Source organism: Oncorhynchus mykiss, chromosome 27 (assembly GCF_057628025.1).
Source record: "Oncorhynchus mykiss isolate SJ-2025 chromosome 27, ASM5762802v1, whole genome shotgun sequence".
Lineage (NCBI taxonomy): Eukaryota > Metazoa > Chordata > Actinopteri > Salmoniformes > Salmonidae > Oncorhynchus > Oncorhynchus mykiss.
Window position 1 is genome coordinate 33,186,823 of NC_143048.1, and position 24,752 is coordinate 33,211,574.

The 24,752-nt window shown below is 45.7% G+C and overlaps 1 protein-coding gene across 3 annotated transcripts in view; it reads left to right on the forward strand.

The window, feature by feature from the left end:
• The first annotated feature begins 2,378 nt into the window (after window positions 1–2,378).
• Window positions 2,379–24,752, forward strand: part of LOC110507983 (protocadherin Fat 3) — a 323,288-nt gene continuing 300,914 nt past the window's right edge. For 2 of the 3 annotated variants that reach the window (XM_090223874.1, XM_036965859.2), the window contains exon 1: window positions 2,379–2,520. The gene's annotated coding sequence lies outside the window, so the exon portion shown is untranslated. The remainder of the gene's footprint in view (window positions 2,521–24,752) is intronic. The other variant, XM_036965861.2, reaches the window with a different exon arrangement.

Sequence of the window (24,752 nt, forward strand, 5' to 3'; positions counted from 1 at the left end):
CACCCTCCTCAAACAATAGCATGGTATTCTTTCACTGTAATAGCTACTCTAATTGGATTAACAATAATTTTAAGCTTTCTGACAACATCAGATATGTCTATGTCCTGGGAAATGTTCTTGTTAGTTACAACCTCATGCTAATTGCATTAGCCTATGTTAGCTCAACCGTCCTGTGGAAGGGACACCGATCCCGAAGAAGTTTTAAATCTTAGGTGTGGAAGGACTGTGGAAACTATTTAGTCCATTATCTCTCCTTGAACCTCATGGGCTGACCAACAGTGTTTTAAATAGTGATTTAAAGACAGTGTCAAGCACAGCAGCAATCTCTTGTCTGACATGGCTTTAGATAAAGATGTAATTACTGAGTTGGTCCTCTTACAGGTCCATAGCATTAGATAATTAGACCAATAGAAAATGTACTCTCTATTTAACCATATTTGATTCTATTTAAGGTCAATATCTATTAGTCTGCAATGGATGTCTGAAATATAATACAGTACTTTGAACTGTGTGGAACCTGTCTCTTGGAATGAGTGTTTTTAAATTAAATGCTTTGTTGCTAAATAATTGCTTGCCACAAGGTTGTATTTAAGAAACTGGTCCTAACATGTGAGCCCATCTCCATTCTGTCCAGTTCATTAACAGTGATTCCCGTGGCAGCTTACAACAGATTCACATGAACTAACAGGAGAGAGCATATTTAGCTCACCTCATCACAAGAAAAATGCCCATATTTGCAATTTTAATAGCGAGAATACAGGCCAGCCTCTTCTAAACGTAACATGCAGAGACGTGAATAGGCTATTTCTGTCAGTGTATTTTGGCAGCTGCGTGTACCATCAACTTATTGCTTCCTTCAGCGAGTTCACCGACAGTGAATGAAGCTTTGGAAAGAGAGATTGAGTGACTTTATTGGTTAGCTCTATAAGCCAACAGTATCAGTTTTCATGGGGACGGCACATAACGTTTTCTGTGTTGAAGTATATTCATTAATGTGGCCATAATGTTAACAGCTCTTATAAAATAAGCGTTAGTGAGTTCTTGAAAGGATGCTTACGCAATCCTGCGTCCAAATAGGCCCCATCTAAACTTCTACTCCTCACATGCACCTACCATATCTAACCCATCTCTGTTCCCCCAAGTCTCATCATCACTCGGCTATGGGAAGCCTGGAAACAGAGATATCTATCTCACTACTGTCTGCAAGTAGACTTAGGCCTAGGTTCAATCAGGTTGAGCGTTAACCAGCGGTAAACAGCGTAGGTCGACATCCGCATAGCAGATGTTTTGGCGGTGTTGGAGTTGTAACTGTGGTATGAGCTGACATATCGGTGACCGGCTGCTGCTGTGTCACAAACCACTCCCTTCAATATTATCCTTACCATGTTAGAAGTTCAAAAGAGAGAGTCTACACTTTTTATCAATTTACATTAGAAATAAGGAGTCTCAAATGTCATGGTTTCATGTTCATTTGGATGGGTGATTTATGGCCTATCAGTCTAAATTGAGTGTTTGAACTTGTAACACATCTACAGACTTGTTGGACTACAGTTGGGTGTGGTTTCGTTGCATCCAATGGTAGTGTCTGCAATAAGGTAACACAACGATCTGCTTGTGGATTTGATAGTTTTAAAGCAGTTCCACCTCCGACACTGCCAAAACAACCGGATGTCATTCTGATTTGAATCTAGCCCCCCCCCCCCTCTCTCCCTACCCCCTCCCTGTAGATAGACCCAGGTAAAGGGATTATGGTCAGCTACACAGGTGGGTCACTCAGCCTTGTACTTTAAAAGTGAAATGAATAGCTTCTTTCCGTATCTCCTCTCATCACAGATAGGTGAGAGGATAGGATAGGTTAGGTAGTAGGAGGAGGATTGATATTTTAGATCACTGGTCAGTGTGATCATGAAGGAAAGGAGGCATGTCAATATTGGGACTAGGCTTTAGATGAGCCTTCATAAAGCCTTAATAACTCCTACATAAATGATTTAGAAATCATTTACAAACACATACCATGCTATAGGCTATAAGGGATGGGTCTACATGTTGCTATGCAAAATATAGCATATGAAACCCTTTATATAGCCTAGTCTTTGTATATCATTCACATGTTTATTTTGCTTCTCTAGTTTAAAGTAGACCAAACTACTTTTCCAGTGAAATATCAATAGTAAATCAATGTCCCGTCCTTACAGATGCGTTCAGAAAGCTGTGACTACTGTGGGCGGGTGCGGTGGGCACCGGTCCTATCGTGTCGTGCAGTGATTTATTTATTTTCTGCTTGTACTCCGGTAGGCTGCGCTGTGCCCGCACCACCCCCCCCCCCCCCCCCCCCCCCCCCCCCCCCCCGGCTCCAGAAGCACTGCACGATAGTAGATATTAAGCACATTGCCGAGTTGAGGCTAGTGGAACGCGGGCTACTGCTACTGGACTGATCCCGGTGCGTTCCTTTACAACTTCTATGGATACTTCAAAGTAGCTAAGAGTTTCGCCAAAACGGATTTACCACAGAATGGAAGGGTAAGTTTTATTCGTTTCAAATGAATGAATGAAGCATTTTGCTGCAGAAATCGAGAGTGAAAGTCGGTTGCAGTAACCTAGTCATTGAACCCGATGCTGAGTGAGTGAATGTGGTGCGGGAGCTTGCTTGGAATGCGGTCAACGGATTTGGAGGGTTGCATTTGCAGGTTTTTAAACAGCACAGTATGAGTTTGATGGGAGGGCAGGGAGAGTATAGATCCGCTAAATATTAACCACTACAACAGTGGCTTTTCATCAATACTTGCCCTCTAGCCCCCTCGCATTTGGTTCCGTTGATCGCTGATTTAAATTTATATGACAGGCGGGTCGATATTATGCAGCCTGGAGGGTAGATAGACACTCTTTGCAGGTTGCGACACTATATAGGTTTCTCCAGGCGACGCGAAAGGGAAAGTTGTTGGGATGTTTTTTCAACGTATTTGTAAATAAGGTTAGCTGGGGAAAATTGATTTTCAAATGCTCAGGACAGTGTACCAGCCATGAAGAAAATGGCAAGCTTGGGTGAGAACTCAAATCGGCGGCGGCGCAAACCCGGAGCAATACATATGACATCGTCAGCATCGTGTGGGAGCTGAATCAAGTTTAACGATGCATCTACGGGGATAGAAATCTGTACCGAACATAACCCGTAAATTAAACATCAGATAGGGTAAATGATAAATGTTTCTACGTATGTCATATGATGCATTTATACATAACCTATGTCATAACAAGAAAGGATGGGGTGCATTTGCATCTCCCCCATATTCCTACTCAATTAGAATAAGGACAAATGACTCGTGTAATGGCAGGAAAATAGGGAACAAAGGAAAACAAAGTAGTTTATGTATAGAATACAACCAACATGATTCCCTATTAATAATAGACTGATAGTAGTCTAACCCATGGTTTTGCAAAAGCCCACATAGCGGCTTGTGTAGGAGTACTTGAGTGCGAGCCACTTTTTATCCAGGGACATTGCTCGGGAATTTGAATAAAAAGGTTGAGCTTGAAATGTTTTGCACATACCACGAAGCCCAGTGCCCCAGAAAATAACAATTGGCTTGCACTGCAGCAAAGTATTGTTCAATGAATGGATCAAGTGGTATTATCTTAGCCACGCTCTAAGTATAAGAACCACACCACACAGCTTGCCCGAGACTGGAATGTGGGCACCAAAATATTAGATATTTCTTCATCACAACTGGCGCCATATGCCACGAGCTGAAGCATGTCTGTGCGGCCCTAAACGTTATTCAAACCAAGCTCTCCCAATTCAAAATGCAAAATATGTGTTAGTGACAGCCTGAATCGAATTGATGCAGGTGGGACACATACATGGACAATGCATCTATGACGTTAAGAAGAAGAAAAACATATATCTGCTCTCGAAATTGATAGTTTACAAACTCAGCAGCCACGAACGACACGATTTTCAGATTGAGGATGATGGACAAAGTACAATTTAGTTATTGACATGGTGTACGCAAATAGACAGACTGACGCACAGACGTCTGTCTGTCCATCTTCTTCAGTACCCGGTGGGCGTTGAGCATGAATAACATTAACTGTGTGTGTGTGTGTGTGTGTGTGTGTGTTTTTTTTTTAAAGAAGGCTGCGTGCGTCCCTGTGAGCGCGCGCATGCGCGGTTTTATGGTGGTTCTAAGGGTTGTTATATTGTGGAACTATTCATTCCAGCCTTGTTTAGCTTATCAGCAGAATTGTGCCGACGGTTTGTGGGTCGGAGTCGCAATTATCCATGAAATATCTATTAATTCAGAGTTTCTCTGGGAAAATGATCCTAGTGCAGTAGAGCATGGAAATTCGGCATATCTTGTTGAGACTAAGAGGGTTACTGTTTTTCTCTCTCCCACTGTGTGTGTGTGTGTGTGTGTGTGTGTGTGTGTGTGTGTGTGCAACAACTAAGATCTAATATTCTGACTTCAGTATTTTTCAAGGGGGAGATAAACGGTTAAGTTTAAGCATTCATTCAAATTGGTTAAGTTAAGTGTTATGGTTTGAGATGGGTTAAAACAACTCAACTGTCAAATTTAGGCATTCATTCTGAAAGGTTAGGGTAGGGGTCAAGTTAAGGCATTCATTCTGAAAGGTGAAGGTAGGGGTCAAGTTTAGGCATTCATTCTGAAAGGTGAAGGTAGGGGTCAAGTTTAGGCATTCATTCTGAAAGGTGAAGGTAAGGGTCAAGTTTAGGCATTCATTCTGAAAGGTGAAGGTAAGGGTCAAGTTTAGGCATTCATTCTGAAAGGTTAGGGTAGGTGTTAAGGTTTGGAGTAAGGTAAAACAAGACAAAAAAAAACGATTTCCTAGCAATGGGATTGAACCCGCGATCTTACAAAGGCCTAGCAAGCTGCGATCTTACAAAGGCCTAGCAAGCTGCGATCTTACAACGGCCTAGCAAGCCGCGATCTTACAACGGCCTAGCAAGCCACGATCTGACAACGGCCTAGCAAGCCGCGATCTTACAATGGCCTAGCAAGCCGCGGCCTTACAACGGCCTAGCAAGCCGCGATCTTACAATGGCCTAGCAAGCCGCGATCTTACAACGACCTAGCAAGCCGCGATCTTACAATGGCCTAGCAAGCCGCGATCTTACAATGGCCTAGCAAGCCGCGGCCTTACAACGGCCTAGCAAGCCGCGATCTTACAACGGCTTAGCAAGCCGCGATCTTACAACGGCTTAGCAAGCCGCGATCTTACAATGGCCTAGCAAGCCGCGATCTTAAAAACAGCCGAAAACAACTTAAAAACATTACTTCATGGTATTAGCGCGCACCGTTGCCCCTAGTGGTCAGTATTGAAGGCCCAACATCCCCTGGATGATCGTTTAATATCAGGTGTGACCTGGCTGGTGTGTGTGTGTGTCTCACTATATGTGTGTGGTTGTGTGTGCTTTCCTTTTGACTCTCTCTCTGTCCCCATCGGTGTGAGCACGTGCGTTCTGTGCGTTTTGCTTATTGATTGCCTGATCCGCTCTCCAAGAGAGAGGCAGGGACATGGCGTCTCACCTTTCGACAGGTGAGTGGCTAGCCAGGCAGGGCAGGTCGCCAAACAGCTGTCTGTTACCTTGCTCTGTCGGGTTGCGTTTACTCCGCGCTGCTTCCTCCTCTGGTTCCTCCACCTGTTTTCCCACACAGACACACAGTAATGTTGGTCTGATTGGAACCCAGCCTGAGCCCGGAGCTCTGAGCCGTGTTATAATCTTCCTGCCTGGTGCTGCAAACTGAAGTCTGATTCAGTGAATGACCTGTCTGCCTCAGGTGGTTCAGTGGTAAGCAGCCTGCCAGTGTTGACTGCCAGATGCAGCCTCACAAAGAGAACTCACTCGGCTCCCCTCCTCTTCTCCCCTGCCCTCCCGTTCTCTCCACTCTATAGACTGGGCTAAAATGCTCCCACCCGCCACTCCTACTCCTCTCTCTTTCTCTCTCTCTCTCTCTCTGCCTTTCTCTCTACTCCTAAACCCCCCTTCTCCACCTCCCCTCCCTGCATGCTACTGCGCTAAAGGCTGGGCTGAAATGCCTCCACCTTCACCTGCCTCATTCTCCTCCTCCCTTCTCTACTCCTCCTGACCCCCCTACCTTCATCCCTCGCTCGCTGGTCTCCTGGGGGTTGATGAGCGTCTGTTCGCGCCAAATGCCAACACTGTGTGGAGTGACCCCCCTTTCTCCCTGTGTGCGAGGAGGAGGATCTCTCTCAAGCTTCTCCCCCTCCCCCTCTTCTCTTCAGTGCGGAGGGGGACGGCGGCTGTTGTGTCCCACTGTTTGTGCTATTGTGTTTGTGTGTGTGTTCACACTGCTGCACTTGTGCCATTGTTCTCTGCAACTGCTGGAATGCACTCTCTCTCTTTCTTTATTTCTCTCTCCTGCTCCTGTCCCTCATTCCTCACGTTTAACTCCATTACTATGCAATGATAATGCTATTAATGAGGTCCTATGTATGTAACAACATGTGAATACAAAAATAGTATCACTACACAGGTATAAGAGCAAATTAATGTTGGCCTAAAGTGTTATCCAGTAGGGTAATCTGATCCTAGATTTGTGGTCAGAGATAGTCATGGCTGGAAGGTATTACAGCCTCTAGAATGCTTAGCTCTGTAAGATATTATGAGTTTATGACTGAGCCCAAGGTTTTTCAGTTGTGGTTTGGTGTTTTGTTGTCTTTTATGATTTTATGATCCTTTTTAGTCGCCGTTGGAGTCAGCCAATTATCTCTCTGGGATGGCTTTCCAATCCAACACTCATCTGAGGTGTGACAGTGACATGACAGCCAGACAAGTGTGTTTCATATCTGTTACATGGCATGTTACAAGTAGTGGCAAATGGTGTCAAATTCAATTGTAGCCGAAGGGAGTAAGCTATTATTTCCTTGTTGTTCAGTTGGCTGATTCTCATGTGATGGATGTCTTGGCTCTGTATGCGTCGCTGTGTGTGTGGTTTGTGTGTGTGTTTGTGTTAGTGTTTGTGCTTGTGTGTGTGTTTGTGTTAGTGTTTGTGTGTGTGTGTGTGTTTGTGTTAGTGTTTGTGCGTGTTTGTGTTAGTGTGTGTGTTTGTGTGTGTGTGTGTGTGTGGTTTGTGTGTGTGTGTGTGTGTGTGTGTGTGTGTTGGAGCCATGGTATTGGTTTGCTTGTCATCTAGCCTATGTAATAAGACTTTATGCAGCACTGTGCAATAGCCCAATTGAAGATAGAAGAGTGTGTCTGTGTGTCTTTCTCTGAATGTGTGTGTGTGTGTGTGCGTGCGTGAGTGAGTGTGTGTGTGTGTGTGTGTGTGTGTGTGTGTGTGTGTGTGTGTGTGTGTGTGTGTGTGTGTGTGTGTGTGTGTGTGTGTGTGTGTGTGTGTGTGTGTGCGTGCATCCACCTGTGTGTATCTGTCTGTGTGTGTATCCCTCTCCCTCCTCACCACAGAGTTTAATTTATGAATCAGAGAGCACTGGTTTGGGAATAGTTCCCACCGCAGGGAATTGACTTTTGGACAGAGAAGCAGTGTACCTTACAATCTCCAAAGACAGGCCTGGTTTAAATAATGATGCCTAAATTATATTAGCAGAGCTACAATTATTCACAAGTAATGACTTATGTCAGCTTTCGTAATGGCTCGAGGGAAAATAAATGCGAATGTTTAATTGACGTGTTCTGCTCACTCCGCCAACAGTTCATCTCACTGTGTGTGTGTGTGTGTGTGTGTGTGTTTGTATGTGTGTGTGTTTGTATGTGTGTGTGTTTGTGTGTGTGTGAATGAGGAAGGTGAGTGTGTGCCTGACTGTGTGTGTGTCTGCCTCTGTGTATGTGTGTGTTTGTGTGTGTGTGTGTGTGCGTGTGTGTGCCTGTGTGAGAGTGAGTATACGTGGAGAGTAAAAAGGACTCCTCTCTATGTGTGAATAAATGGCACACTCTAAATGAATAGCAGTGGACATGATTTAGCATGACAAAGAGATTACTGGTAATTATTCCATTGGCTGATTGTTTGTCAGGTCTTCTATAGAAATGACCTTTATTTGAATACAGCAATTCATTTGCTGCTGTTGGATGTGATTGAGGGGATCCTCTGTATTTTGGTATGTTCATTTCCTGTTGTGATGGATCATGAAAGTTGGGTTGAGATGGAGAGAATGTGAAAAAAGGAAACGAATGCACTGGTGACAGTAGTGCTGTTTAGTGTTATTCTTTGGGCTATTGGGGTGTCCTCTAGAACTGAAGTGATAGGCTATACCCTCATAGGGACATTAAGGAAACTAGAAAGACACAAGAGAATACTAATGAAGGGGGAACTGAGAGTGAAACACACTATGACTACCAGTCAGCATGATGCATAGACACACCTCGGCCTTGCCACCCTAACTCAGTATCCAGCATGTGTTGTAGTGCCAGTGGAGTGCTGTGCAGACAGCATGGCGTGACGTGATACAATGTTGCCCAATCAAGCAGTATTCATTTCATGCTCCTGGGTGCCATGCCATGCCCGTGTGGTGCTCCCTGGTTGACTGGTGCCAGGACAGTTTTATTTATCAGTTATTTTACCAGGTAAGTTAACTGAAAACACATTCTCATTTGCAGCAACGACCCGGGGAATAGTTACATGGGAGGGGGGGGGGGGGGGGGGGGGGTGAATGAGCCAATTGTAAACTGGGGATTATTAGGTGACTGTGATGGTTTGAGGGCCAGATTGGGAATTTAGCCAGGACACCGGGGTTAACACCGCTACTCTTACGATAAGTGCCATGGGATATTTAATGACCTCAGAGAGTCAGGACACCCGTTTAACATCCTATCCGAAAAGACGGCACCCTATACAGGGCAATTTCCCCAATCACTGCCCTGGGGCATTGGGATATTATTTTTTTAGACCAGAGGAAAGAGTGCCTCCTACTGGCCCTCCAACACCACTTCCAGCAGCATCTGGTCTCTCATCCAGGAACTGACCAGGACCAACCCTGCTTAGCTTCAGAAGCAAGCCAGCAGTGGTATGCAGGGTGGTATGCTGCTGGCGAACAGAGTGGTATCGATCATCTCTGCCTCCATGACGTTGTGTGTCCCTGCCTCCCTGATCACTGGAGCCCAGTCCCTGCCCAATGTGTGTCTAGGGCAGGGGGGCAGTAGCACAGGGAGACGGGGATAGAGGTGCAGGCTGCACAGTCTGGCCTGTCAATCACAAAGCAGACTGGACCAGCAGGGCACCACCAGTGGGTACTAGTGGGTAAGCCTGGAGATTTGAACAGCTATTAAATTACCTTTTCTTTTACAGATGTGGGATCTTATTTTGATCACCCTGTTGCAGTAGAACTTTCCTGCAATGCAGGACATGTAAAATGGCTTCTGAAGTTTGTAATTTCCATTTTGTAATTTCAGAATTTTACCTTACGAAAAAAATGTATCAACCCCTATAAAAATGTAAATGAATTACAATCCACATAATAATTCACATTTCCCATTGCTGCAGGATTATTGTCCTGCTGTAGCAAATTGGCTCAAATTAAGATCCTACATCTGTAGTTCGCTGCCGGTATATAATTGCAATTTTACAGAGGTTCCCTTTTGATTTCTTTCTTTGGAGTGCAAAGGCCAGCTACATATATGAAGTTTTAGAATAATAAAATAAATACAAAAAATATATATTTATATATATTGTATATTTTCAGGGTCTCAATTTACTGTTGAGAGCTGAAATAGTAGAAAACAAAAGGCGCAATTTGGAAACTTGGTTGTGCATCAGCAGTTTTCCTCTTGTTATACTTTATGTCACTCACTGACAGTCACTGAATTATCCCATGTTATTTTAACATTTTTAGATCGGTAAATTAGTTTAGTTAGTCTAGCCAGCTATCTAAACTTGTAGTTATCATGGCCGAATTACTGACCGTTCACGCAAGGCACGTGCCCAGGGGCCCTGACCTCTAGGGGGCCCCCATTGTTTTTGTTAGTCACTCTCACTCAGATATCATATTAAGTCATGCAAAATGTGTAGAATTGTGAACATTCTCTTTTAAAACTGCAACAACAACAAAAAGTTCTGTAAAGCAGACGCATTTGTTTACCTTTTGTTAATAAAATGCTTGTTCTGCTAACAGATCCCTCTGTACGTATTAAATTAGAGTTTTTAGCACCAATCCTGGTGCTGAATTAATGTGAGTTTATGTGTAACGGCTAATTGTAGGCTAGGCATTTGTAGATCGACTGAGGTGACTGAAGCGACAGTAACCAATGTGATAATGTCCAGGGTAATTTGTGCTTGTTTTTGCTGTTCTCTAAATAGCATTTTGGACCTGATGTTCTATTGAGGAATAGTTAGCCTAGCTGCCAAGCCATATGCTAGTGACAGAGAGAAAGCCATTGTCTCTTTTCCCTAAATGGGACCTAGGCCTAGTGCTTGTACTCAGTGCTTAAGTTCCATGTCGGTTTTCTTTGTCTTTGATGAAGGTCAGAGCAGGCTCACATGAAAAGTGAAACCCTTTTTGAAGCCATATATTTTGTGTTTTTCCAGTCGAGTGAGAAATGCCTGCCATTCCTATTATTTGAGAAAAATGCTTTCCTGTAATAATTGACTTTTCTCGCTCGGCGCACACACCGTGCATTCAAATTATGCTGATAGGTCTGTCGTACAGCGAGTCAGAGGAAACACATGGCCTCCTGCCACCTGCCGCTTATCAACTCTACAGTATGTGGTGTAATTTACCCTGCCTTGCTGAGCCCCTCTACATAAACTGCACCGACAGAGGCTTGAAAATGGCAGAGCTTTACTTCTGTTCCCCCGATGTTGAGCTATAGATTCTAGAACACTGGTGTTGAGCTATCGATTCTAGAACACTGGTGTTGAACTATAGATTCTAGAAGACTGGTGTTGAGCTATCGATTCTAGAACACTGGTGTTGAGCTATCGATTCTAGAACACTGGTGTTGAACTATAGATTCTAGAACACTGGTGTTGAGCTATCGATTATAGAACACTGGTGTTGAACTATAGATTCTAGAACACTGGTGTTGAACTATAGATTCTAGAAGACTGGTGTTGAACTATAGATTCTAGAACACTGGTGTTGAACTATAGATTCTAGAACACTGGTGTTGAACTATAGATTCTAGAACACTGGTGTTGCGCTATCGATTCTAGAACACTGGTGTTGAACTGTAGATTCTAGAAGACTGGTGTTGAGCTATAGATTCTAGAACACTGGTGTTGCTAACGACCATAACAAATGGCCACCAGGTTTTTTTGATCGCGTTCAGCTCGATGATGCAGTGTCAGACAAACTGCTACTAACTTCTGCTCTTTTTCTTCAAACATGGCCCCGGTTGTCACCAGACTACTCAATCAACTCGGTCGGGGGGGTGGGGGGGCTGCCCGGCCGTTCCCTTCTTCTCCTAACTGTACATTCATTCCATTTTTGATAGATGTTGTTGTTTAGAGCAAGAGACCTTGTCGCCCTGAAATAGGAAAACAGTCCATATAAAGTGTAGCGTGGGGTTGGGATCGATAGCTCGTTAGAGCGCTGTTTGATGATCTTCTGTGGGAAGGTAATTCAGCTATAAACCGTCTGGAATGGAACCACTGCCCCACCACATTCTCTTCTCTCACTCTATTTTCCTCTCCCTCTCTTTCCCTCTCCCTGTCTTTCCCTCCCTCTCTCTTTCTAGCTTGCAGATGTTGGCGAATCAAAAAAAGCATTGATTGGTTGCGCATGCTTTCTCTTTACTGGCCTGCTGCTGCTCAGACAAGATGATGAGATAAACTGACTGTGTTTGTTTCCTCACTACTAGTTCCCTTGGGGCAGTGAGCAGCAGGCCTGTACAGACCTACAGGAGGAGAGACTGCTCAGTCAGCCAGTCTACCTACCTCTGTGTCTTTGTGTTAGCTGTTTTTTTAGCCTTTATTTAACAAGGCAAGTCAGTTAAGATCAAATTCTTATTTACAATGACGGCCTACACCGGCATAAACCCGGACGACACTGGGCCAATTGTGCGCCATGCTATGGGACTCCCAATCACGACCGGTAGTGATACAGCAAATATCTAGCTGTGTCTTCCACTCTGTCTCTGTGTCTTTGTGTTAGCTGGTGCTGTGTCTTCCACTCTGTCTCTGTGTCTTTGTGTTAGCTGGTGCTGTGTCTGCCACTCTGTCTCTGTGTCTTTGTGTTAGCTGGTACTGTGTCTGTCTCTGTGTCTTTGTGTTAGCTGGTACTGTGTCTGCCACTCTGTCTCTGTGTCTTTGTGTTAGCTGGTACTGTGTCTGCCACTCTGTCTCTGTGTCTTTGTGTAGCTGGTACTGTGTCTGCCACTCTGTCTCTGTGTCTTTGTGTTAGCTGGTACTGTGTCTGCCACTCTGTCTCTTTGTCTTTGTGTTAGCTGGTACTGTGTCTGCCACTCTGTCTTTGTGTTAGCTGGTACTGTGTCTGCCACTCTGTCTCTGTGTCTTTGTGTTAGCTGTAAATTGTGTCTGCCAGTCTGTCTCTGTGTCTTTGTGTTAGCTGGTACTGTGTCTGCCACTCTGTCTTTGTGTTAGCTGGTACTGTGTCTGCCACTCTGTCTCTGTGTCTTTGTGTTAGCTGGTAATGTGTCTGCTAGTCTGTCTCTGTGTGATTGTGTTAGCTGGGACTGTGTCTGCCACTCTGTCTTTGTGTTAGCTGGTACTGTGTCTGCCACTCTGTCTCTGTGTCTTTGTGTTAGCTGGTAATGTGTCTGCCAGTCTGTCTCTGTGTCTTTGTGTTAGCTGGTATTGTGTCTGCCAGTCTGTCTCGTGTATTTGTGTTAGCTGGTACTGTGTCTGCCACTCTGTCTCTGTGTCTTTGTGTTAGCTGGTACTGTGTCTGCCACTCTGTCTCTGTGTCTTTGTGTTAGCTGGTACTGTGTCTGCCACTCTGTCTCTGTGTCTTTGTGTAGCTGGTACTGTGTCTGCCACTCTGTCTCTGTGTCTTTGTGTTAGCTGGTACTGTGTCTGCCAGTCTGTCTCTGTGTCTTTGTGTTAGCTGGTGCTGTGTCTGCCAGTCTGTCTCTGTGTCTTTGTGTTAGCTGGTACTGTGTCTGCCACTCTGTCTCTGTGTCTTTGTGTTAGCTGGTACTGTGTCTGCCAGTCTGTCTCTGTGTCTTTGTGTTAGCTGTAAATTGTGTCTGCCAGTCTGTCTCTGTGTCTTTGTGAGCTGGTGCTGTGTCTGCCAGTCTTTCCGTCAAGATAGAACTGCCACAGGGGGCGGAGTTGCAATCTACTGCAGAGATAGCCTGCAGAGTTCTATCATACTATCCAGGTCTGTGCCCAAACAGTTCGAGCTTCTAATTTTAAAAATCCACCTTTCCAGAAACAAGTCTCTCACTGTTGCCGCTTGTCATAGACCACCTTCTGCCCCCAGCTGTGCCCTGGATACCATATGTGAATTGATTGCCCCCCACCTATCTTCAGAGTTCGTGCTGTTAGGTGACCTAAACTGGGAAATGTTTAGCACCCCGGCCATCCTACAATCTAAGCTAGATGCCCTTAATCTCACACAAATGATTAAGGAACCTACCAGGTACAACCCATAATCCGTAAACATGGGCACCCTCATAGATATCACCCTGACCAACTTGCCCTCTAAATACACCTCTGCTGTCTTCAACCAGGATCTCAGCGATCACTGCCTCATTGCCTGCGTGGGTAATGGGTCCGCGGTCAAACAACCACCCCTCATCACTGTCAAACGCTCCCTAAAACACTTCAGCGAGCAGGCCTTTCTAATCGACCTGGCCCGGGAATCCTGGAGGGATATTGACCTCATCCCGTCAGTAGAGGATGCCTGGTTGTTCTTTAAAAGTGCTTTCCTCGCCATCTTAAATAGGCATGCCCCATTCAAAAAATGTAGAACTAAGAACAGATATAGCCCTTGGTTCACTCCAGACTTGACTACCCTTGACCAGCATAAAAACATCCTGTGGCGTACTGCATTTACATGGAATGACCCCTGCGATATGCAATTTTTCAGGAAAGTCAGGAACCAATATACACAGTCATTTAGGAAAGCTAAGGCTAGCTTTTTCAAACAGAAATTTGCATCCTGTAGCACTAATTCCAAAAAGGGAGAATAAGAGCACCTCCTCCCAGCTTCCCACTGCACTGAGGCTAGGAAACACTGTCACCACAGATAAATCTACGATAATCGAGAATTTCAATAAGCATTTTTCTACGCTGGCCATTGTTCCACCTGGCTACCCCAACCCTGCCCAACAGCTCTGCACTCCCCGCAGCAACTTGCCCAAGCCCCCCCCTCCGCTTCTCCTTCACCCAAATCCAGACAGCTGATGTTCTGAAAGAGCTGAAAAATCTGGATCCCTACAAATCAGCTGGGCTAGAAAATATGGACCCTCTCTTTCTAAAATTATCCACTGAAATTGTTGCAATCCCTATTACTAGCCTGTTCTACCTCTCTTTCGTATCGTCTGAGATACCTAAAGATTGGAAATCTGCCGTGATAACCCCCCTCTTCGAAAGGGGAGACACTCTAGACCCAAACTGTTACAGACCTATATCCATCCTGCCCTGTCTTATAAAGCCAAGTTAACAGATCACCGACCATTTCAAATCCCACCGTTCATTCTCCACTATTCAATCTGGTTTCCGAGCTGGTCATGGTTGCACCTCAGCCACACTCAAGGTCCTAAATGATACCATAACTGCCATATATAAAAGACAGTACTGTGCAGCCGTTTTCATCGACCTGGCCAAGGCTTTCGACTCAGTCAATCACCGCATTCTTATTGGCAGACTCAATAGCTTTGGTTTCTCAAATGACTGCCTCACCTGGTTCACCAAGTACTTCTCAGATAGAGTTCAGTGTATCAAATCGGAGGGCCTGTTGTCCGGACCTCTGGCAGTTTCTATGGGGGTGCCACGGGGTTCAATTCTCGGGCCAACTCTTTTCTCTGTATATATCAATGATGTCGCTCTTGCTGTTGGTGATTATCTGATCCACCTCTACACAGACGACACCATTCTGTATACATCTGGCCCTTTCTTGGACACTGTGTTAACAAACTGCCAAATGAGCTACAATGCCATGCCGTGGACTCCAACTGCTCTTTAAGGCTATTAAAACTCAATGCATGCTCTTCAACCGATTGCTGCCCGCACCTACCCACCCGCCTAGCATCACTAGTCTGGACGGTTCTGACTTAGAATATGTGGACAGCTACACATACCTAGGTGTCTGGTTGGATTGTGGGATCTCCAATCCAAAATTGAATCTAGAATCGGCTGACTGTCCTTCCGATCCTTGGCTTTGGTGATGTTATTTACAGAGTAGCCTCCAACACTCTACTCATCAAGTTGGATGTGGTCTATCATAGTGCCATCCGTTTTGTCACCATAGCCCTGTATACTGCCCACCACTGCGACCTGTGTGCTCTCGTTGGCTGGCCCCCTTGTCATATCGGTGCATCACTAGCTGTATATTCTGTCTGCCAGCCTGTCTCGCGTCTTTAACACTGTGTTGATATTCTGGGTGTGTTAGTTACTGTACATGGGACTTGAAATCTGTCATCAGTAATGCAAGTTTGTTTGCTCTACCCCATTGGCTTACAATAGTGGGTGTGCCTATGTGTGTGTCTACAGTGTGTCGTGTGATGTGTGTGTGCGGTTGGGCACTGTGGGAGTGGAAGATCTGTAAACACAGATGCCTCCTAGTGTTAGCGGATGCTTCAGCGTCAGGGATGGAACACCTCTTCAGCACTGTGTTATTGTAGCGTGGCAGCAGGTCCGAGAGAGAGAAGACTTTTATGTCCCAGCTTGTGTTTAGAGATCATTCTGCTAACCTGAGACAAACAATAGTCCTGGTCCTGCTCTCTGGAGACTGGGACTGTTCAGAGCAGGCAGGTGTGAGCTGTGTGTGTGTGTTCACATGGCAAGATCAGTGAGCAGGATAAGGGAAGCTCGTGGGAGCAGAGAAAGGAGCGACATGGGGTTAGACTTGTTAAATCTGATATGTGGACCGCTCCTTTATTGCTCATTTGAGTCATTTTCATATGTTTTGTCATGCGTGTGGTGTGTGACTCCCTTTTCATTCATCCGTTTCATCTTATTGTGTCGCTTTGATCTTACTAGGTCACATAGAGGTAATTAAATGGTTAAATCAGCGTACTGGGTTCAGTGTGTCTGTAATCCGTTAGGTGCAGGGTGACACACGCACGCACACACATACACACAAACCAGGGTCTCCGTTTGGAAAATGTGGCAGCATTTCAATTTACTGGACATTTGAGAAATCTACTGGACCCATATGCATTGGGTGAGTAACCTGATTAGGGTGTCCACCCATGGTGCTCAGAATGACAGAAATCACATTTACATTATGGTAATTCATCTTTACAGAACATCCAAGTCAAGGATGCATCGATGTGCGGTCCTTCTTATTGAATTCTGATGTGCACTTTGAAGATGTTAGAATCACTGTCCACATTTATTTTTCCTCAGCCAACAAGACCAGTAATGTACAGAATAATCACTAGCCTATCACATTCCCCCATAGTAGAAAAGTTTACCGATTCTATTGGTCAGCTTGTTGAAGGGAAGAAATGGCTTTTCCCAAACAGACTCTGGGATAGATGGGGACGATAGATCACCAATTCATACAACCAGTAGGCAAAGGCTACATAAAAAAAATACATTTCAATGAGTCTTGACGCAACTGATCAGAAGCTTCGAATGTTGATCAACTGTTATTTCTTTACAGCGATGCACAGCACAGCAATGCACACAAGGCAGTATGTGACAGAGATGAAATGATCAGTTAGAAATGCAGAAAGAGGTGAGATCTAATGTGCAACAACTAGCATGGGCTGCTAATATTACTAGGATTGTGCCTTTGGCAACTGGGCAATACAATACAAATTAGATCAAATAATTGCCTCAACAGATATGGTCTGATTTTGGCTAGGCTAATTTGAATGCCGGGTAAGACATGCCTCATAATATGTAGTCAAATGTTCAGGTTTCAAACATTTAAGAATATGTTTTCAAAATGCATACTGCCTCCAGCTCATTGCAGAGAGGTGTGTGATGCGCTGATGAAGCCTGCCTTCTGTTGCCTCTGCATGTGCTGTTTGAGATGCCGTAGCAGCAGCTTTCACGCTGTCAGAGATTTTCCGCTCAAAGTCTCTGTGTCTGTATGATGTACGAGTGTGATAAATAAGATACATAATGAATATACTGTACACATGCGCCATTTTATGATGGATGGGGCTATAGGTTAATGCAAATGAACCTATAGACTGATAAGGATGACCAGTGAAATGTGTTTCCATTGACTTATATTTCCATCAATGAATAGCCTAAAAAGCTTTATTTCACAATGGGAGGTTTTCTTCTCCCGGACAATTGGCTGGCGGCAATTTTATTTAACGTTTTTTCCCATTTTTTTACCGGCCAAAAGCCGGCTATTACCGGCTAACAGAAACTTTGACACATACACACACACACAGCCCCATCCATCATGGCAGTGGATCAAAGATAATCGAAGTAAGGGCTTTTGCTTCACGTCGAACGGGTGCAGTGGACCATCGGCCAGCGGCACTCTCCTCTTCCTCTCTTCTTCCACTGTCTCTTTCGCTTCCCCTTCCTGGGCCTGTGTTCAGTGAAAGAGTAAACGTTGTCTGGTGTGGTGCAGGCAGCAGGAAGGCCCCTTGGGGCAGCCAGTCACACTTCAACAGCTCCTGTCACAAACCCTGCTCTCCCTCTGCTCTTCGCTTCTCTCCCTTCCTCTCGCCTACTCACCCCTCCTCACCTCTTCATTCCCCTGCTCTCCCTGCCCCATGCAACCTGTCTGTTCTGAGCAATTCCACAGTAACGGGATGATTCTGAAACTCAGATTTTTCACTTTAAAATGTATGTCAAACAAAAAACAATGAGTTAAACAACAGAATGACAGCACAAACAGCACAAACCGTCATTCTGTTTGATTTTGTTTACAACTCTGCATCTGCACTGTTCTTCAATTAAGTGTGTTTTTTGTATAATATTCTGTGAAAATGATTAAAAGCCATACTTGTGCGTAGAGTTGTATGTTTTTGAAAAACTTTGCAGTCATTGGTTTTTGTTTTGCTTACATTTTAACGTGAAAAATGTCTGCTTCGGCCCAAATCCCCTGGTGTTCGCCTCCCTCTTTCTGTATCTCTTCATTCTCTATGTCTTTTCACTCCGTCCGTGTCTTCTTCTTTCTTCTCTCTCCCTCCCTAAAAAAACACTCTGCCAGCCCTCCTCCTCTCCTCTCTGCCAGCTCTCCTCCTCTCCTCTCTGCCAGCCCTCCTCCTCTCCTCTCTGCCATCCCTCCTCTTCCTCTCCTCTCTGCCAGCCCTCCTCCTCTCTCATCTCTGCCAGCCCTCCTCCTCTCCTCTCTGCCAGCCCTCCTCCCCCTCTCCTCTCTGCCAGACCTCCTCCTCCTCTCATCTCTGCCAGCCCTCCTCCTCTCCTCTCTGCCAGCCCTCCTCTTCTCCTCTCTGCCGGCCCTCCTCTTCCTCTCCTCTCTGCCGGCCCTCCTCCTCCTCTCCTCTCTGCCAGACCTCCTCCTCCTCTCATCTCTGCCAGCCCTCCTCCTCTCCTCTCTGCCAGCCCTCCTCCTCCTCTCCTCTCTGCCAGACCTCCTCCTCCTCTCATCTCTGCCAGCCCTCCTCCTCTCCTCTCTGCCAGCCCTCCTCCTCTCCTCTCTGCCAGCCCTCCTCTTCCTCTCCTCTCTGCCGGCCCTCCTCCTCCTCTCCTCTCTGCCAGACCTCCTCTTCCTCTCCTCTCTGCCGGCCCTCCTCCTCCTTTCCTCTCTGCCAGCCCTCCTCTTCCTCTCCTCTCTGCCAGCCCTCCTCCTCCTCTCCTCTCTGCCAGCCCTCCTCCTCCTCTCATCTCTGCCAGCCCTCCTCCTCTCCTCTCTGCCAGCCCTCCTCCTCTCCTCTCTGCCGGCCCTCCTCTTCCTCTCCTCTCTGCCAGCCCTCCTCCTCCTCTCCTCTCTGCCAGCCCTCCTCCTCCTCTCCTCTCTGCCAGACCTCCTCCTCTCCTCTCTGCCAGCCCTCCTCTTCCTCTCCTCTCTGCAAGCCCTCCTCCTCTCCTCTTTGCCAGCCCTCCTCTTCCTCTCCTCTCTGCCAGCCCTCCTCCTCTCCTCTTCTCTCTGTCAGCCCCTCCTCCTCTCCTCTTCTCTCTGTCAGCCCCTCCTCCTCTCCTCTTCTCTCTGTCAGCCCCTCCTCTTCTCCTCTTATCTCTGTCAGCCCCTCCTCCTCTCCTCTTCTCTCTGTCAGCCCCTCTTCCTCTCCTCTTCTCTCTGTCAGCCCCTCCTCTTCTCCTCTCCTCTCTGCCGGCCCTCCTCCTCCTCTCCTCTCTGCCAGACCTCCTCCTCCTCTCATCTCTGCCAGCCCTCCTCCTTTCCTCTCTGCCAGCCCTCCTCTTCCTCTCCTCTCTGCCAGCCCTCCTCCTCCTCTCCTCTCTGCCAGCCCTCCTCCTCCTCTCCTCTCTGCCAGCCCTCCTCCTCTCATCTCTGCCAGCCCTCCTCCTCTTCTCTCTGCCAGGATTTCCTCCTCTCCTCTTCTCTCTGCCAGCCCCTCCTCCCTTTCTCACTCCTCTTCTCCCAGCCCTTTAGTAAGCAGACATGGAGGTGTGTGTGTGTGTGTGTGTGTGTGTGTGTGTGTGTGTGTGTGTGGGACCAGACAGGACCTGCAGAACTCTAATCAGTCCCCAGAGGGTTGTGTGAGATGTGACTGTGGTGTCGCTTGCTCTGATAGTGGTAATAACCCCTCTCTACACACACACACACACCTCTCTGAGTGTCTGCAAGCTCCAAACACGACACACACTCCATGAGTGGTGAGAGCCCTTCTCTCCACCTTTTTAATATAGCCTACCTCTCCGGCTTTGATTCTGCTAAATATATTTTTGAACAGGCACATATGGAGCCTTTCATAAGCTCTATGGTTATACAGGTCAGGAGATGATTGAAGAGAGCTGTGGTTCAAATCAAATCAAATGTATTAGTCACATACACATGGTTAGCGGGTGTTAATGCAAGTATAGCGAAATGCTTGTGATTCTATTTCCGACCATGTAGAAATATCTAACAAGTAACATAACCTAACAATTTCACAACAACTACCTTAGTGTAAAGGAAGGAATAAGAATATGTACATAAAAATATATAAATGAGTGATGGCCGAACGGCATAGGCAAGATGCAGTAGATGGTATAGAGTACAGTATATACATATGAGATGAGTAATGTAGGGTATGAAAACATTATATAAAGTGGCATTGTTTAAAGTGGCTAGTCATACATTTAATTACATCAAGATGGCAAGATGCAGTAGATGGTATAGAGTACAGTATATACATATGAGATGAGTAATGTAGGGTATGAGAACATTATATGAAGTGGCATTGTTTAAAGTGGCTAGTGATACATTTAATTACATCAAGATGGCAAGATGCAGTAGATGGTATAGCGTACAGCATATACATACAGTGGGGCAAAAAAGTATTTAGTCAGCCACCAATTGTGCAAGTTCTCCCACTTAAAAAGATGAGAGTAAAAATACAGAAAATCACATTGTAGGATTTTTAATGAATTTATTTGCAAATTATTGTGGAAAATAAGTATTTGGTCACCTACAAACAACCAAGATTTCTGGCTCTCACAGACCTGTAACTTATTCTTTAAAAGGCTCCTCTGTCCTCCACTCATTACCTGTATTAATGGAACCTGTTTGAACTTGTTATCAGTATAAAAGACACCTGTCCACAACCTCCAACAGTCACACTCCAAACTCCTCCATGGCCAAGACCAAAGAGCTGTCAAAGGAAACCAGAAACAAAATTGTAGACCTACACCAGGCTTGGAAGACAGAATCTGCATAGGTAAGCAGCTTGGTTTGAAGAAATCAACTGTGGGAGCAATTATTAGGAAATGGAAGACATACAAGACCACTGATAATCTCTCTCGATCTGGGGCTCCACGCAAGATCTCACCCTGTGGGGTCAACATTATCATAAGAACGGTGAGAAAAAAATCCCAGAACCACACGGGGGGACCTAGTGAATTACCTGCAGAGAGCTGGGACCAAAGTAACAAAGCCTACCATCAGTAACACACCAGGGACTCAAATCCTGCAGTGCCAGATGTGTCCCCCTGCTTAAGCCAGTACATGTCCAGGCCCGTCTGAAGTTTGCTAGAGAGCATTTGGATGATCCAGAAGAAGATTGGGAGAATGTCATATGGTCAGATGAAACCAAAACATAACTTTCAATACCTACTGTGAAGCATGGGGGTGGAAACATCATGCTTTGGGGCTGTTTTTCTGCAAAGGGACCAGGACGACTGATCCGTGTAAAGGAAAGAATGAATGGGGCCATGTATCGTGAGATTTTGAGTGAAAACCTCCTTCCATCAGCAAGGGCATTGAAGATGAAACGTGGCTGGGTCTTTCAGCATGACAATGATCCCAAACACACCGCCGGCAACAAAGGAGTGGCTTCGTAAGAACCATTTCAAGGTCCTGGAGTGGCCTAGCCAGTCTCCAGATCTCAACCCTATAGAAAATCTTTGGAGGGAGTTGAAAGTCTGTGTTGCCCAGCAACAGCCCCAAAACATCACTGCTCTAGAAGAGATCTGCATGTAGGAATGGGCCAAAATACCAGCAACAGTGTGTGAAAACCTTGTGAAGACTTACAGAAAACGTTTTACCTCTGTCATTGCCAACAAAGGGTATATAACAAAGTATTGAGATAAACTTTTGTTATTGACCAAATACTTATTTTCCACCATAATTTGCAAATAAATTCATTAGAAATCCTACAATGTGATTTTCTGGATTTTTTTACTAATTTTGTTAGAGTTCAGTCAGTATGTTGGCAGCGGCCACTCAATGTTAGTGATGGCTGTTTAACAGTCTGATGGCCTTGAGATAGAAGCTGTTTTTCAGTCTCTCGGTCCCCGCTATGATGCACCTGTACAGACCTCTCCTTCTGGATAATAGTGGGGTGAACAGGCAGTGGCTCGGGTGGTTGTTGTTCTTGATTATCTTTTTGGCCTTCCTGTGACATCGGGTGGTGTAGGTGTCCTGGAGGGCAGGTAGTTTGCACCCAGTGATGCGTTGTGCAGACCTCACTACCCTCTGGAGAGCCTTCTGGTTATGGGCGGAGCAGCTGCCGTACCAGGCGGTGATACAGCCTGACAGGATGCTCTCGATTGTGCATCTGTAAAAGTTTGTGAGTGTTTTTGGTGACAAGACAAATTTCTTCAGCCTCCTGAGGTTGAAGAGGCGCTGCTGCGACCTTCTTCACTACGCTGTCTGTGTGGGTGGACCAATTCATTTTTTCCGTGATGTGTACGCCGGGGAACTTAAAAATCTCCACTACTGTCCCGTCAATGTGGATAGGGGGCTGCTCCCTCTGCTGTTTCCGGAAGTCCACGATCATTTCCTTTGTTTTGTTGACATTGAGTGTGAGGTTATTTTCTTGAAACAACACTCCGAGGGACCTCACCTCCTCCCTGTAGACTGTCATCGTTGTTGGTAATCAAGCCTACCACTGTAGTGTCGTCTGCAAACTTGATGATTGAGTTGGAGGCGTGCATGGCCACGCAGTCGTGGGTGAACAGGGAGTACAGGAGGGAGCTGAGAACGCACCCTTGTGGGTTCCCTGTGTTGAGGATCAGCAGGGTGGAGATGTTGTTACCTACCCTCACCACCTGGGGGCGGCCCGTCGAAACCCAGGGTCTCGAGATTAATGGAGAGTTTGGAGGGTACTATGGTGTTAAATGCTGAGCTGTAATCGATGAACAGCATTCTTACATAGGTGTTCCTCTTGTCCAGATTGGTTAGGGCGGTGTGCAGTGTGATGGCAATTGTGTCGTCTGTAGACCTATTGGGGCGGTAAGCAAATTGGAGTGGGTCTAGGGTGTCAGGTAGGGTGGAGGTGATATGGTCCTTGACTAGTCTCTCAAAGCACTTCATGAGTAGTAATCATTTAGCTCAGTTACCTTAGCTTTCGTGGGAACAGGAACAATGGTGGCCCTCTTGAAGATATAGCTCATCAGCTCACGTAGCTGATGGATCAACTCAGCAAAAAGTACAATGGAGCTAGCTAGTGCTTTGGTACTAAATTCAAACCATGATGAATTAACCAGTAACGATCTTTTTAATTTATTTATTTTTTTACCCCTTTTTCTCCCTAATTTCATGGTATCCAATTGTTGTAGTACTATCTTGTCTCATCGCTACAACTCCCGTACGGGCTTGGGAGAGACGAAGGTTGAAAGTCATGCGTCCTCCGATACACAACCCAACCAAGCCGCACTGCTTCTTAACACAGCACGCATCCAACCCGGAAGCCAGCCGCACCAATGTGTCGGAGGAAACACCGTGCACCTGGCCACCTTGGTTAGCGCGCACTGCGCCCGGCCCGCCACAGGAGTCGCTGGTGCGCGATGAGACATCCCTACCGGCCAAGCCCTCCCTAACCTGGATGACGCTAGGGCAATTGTGCGTCACCCCACGGACCTCCCGGTCGCGGCCGGTCACGACAGAGCCTGGGCGCAAACCCAGGGACTCTGATGGCACAGCTGGTGCTGTAGTACAGCACCCTTAACCACTGCGCCACCCGGGAGGCCCAGTAACGATTTTAATAGTGCTATGCTAATGATGATAAAGCCATAATGCATCTGGCTATGCTACATGTTTATGTCAAAAATGGATTTAACTAGCACAATGCTAACTGTTTGGATCTCATCACGACCTGTAATAGCAAAATTATCGATGAGCTAACCATGGCGTGGCTAATATAGTAATGTGCTAACGATTCTGACCCAGCCAGGGGTCACACTTAACATTGATCATTACCTATAAACGGCAGCTGTGAAAATGGTGATTGATTTGAACTAGTTCTGCCCTAACCCTGATTGATCTGAACAAGCATTGGTTAGTCATAATGGATCTGAATTAGCGTGGTTAGCCATAACGGATCTGAACTAGCAGTTGGTTAACCTTTATGGATCTGGACTAGCAGTTGGTTTGCCATAATGGATCTGAACTAGCATTTGTTAGCCATAATGGATCTGAACTAGCATTGTTTAGCCATAATGTATCTGAACTAGCAGTTGGTTAGCCATAATGTACCTGAACTAGCAGTTGGTTAACCTTTATGGATCTGGACTAGCAGTTGGTTAGCCAATAATCGATCTGAACTAGCAGTTGGTAAGCCATAATGGATCTGAACTAGCATTTGTTAGCCATAATGCATCTGAACTAGCATTTATTAGCCATAATGGATCTGGACTAGCAGTTGGTTAGCCATAATGCATCTGAACTAACAGTTGGTTAGCCATAATGGATCTGAACTAGCATTGGTTTGACATAATGGATCTGAACTAGCAATGGTTAAGCCATAATGGATCTGAACTAGCAGTTGGTTAGCCATAATGAATCTGAACTAGCAGTTGGTTAGCCATAATGGATCTGAATTAGCATTGTTTAGCCATAATGGATCTGAACTGGCATTGTTTAGCCATAATGGATCTGAACTAGCATTGGTTAGCTTTAATGAATCTGAACTAGCAGTTGGTTAGCCATAATGGATCTGCACTAGCAGTTGGTTATCAATAATGGATCTGAACTAGCAGTTGGTTAGCCATAATGGATCTGGACTAGCTGTTGGTTAGCCATAATGGATCTGAACTAGCTGTTTGTTAGCCATAATGCATCTAATCTAGCTGTTGGTTAGCTATAATGGATCTGAA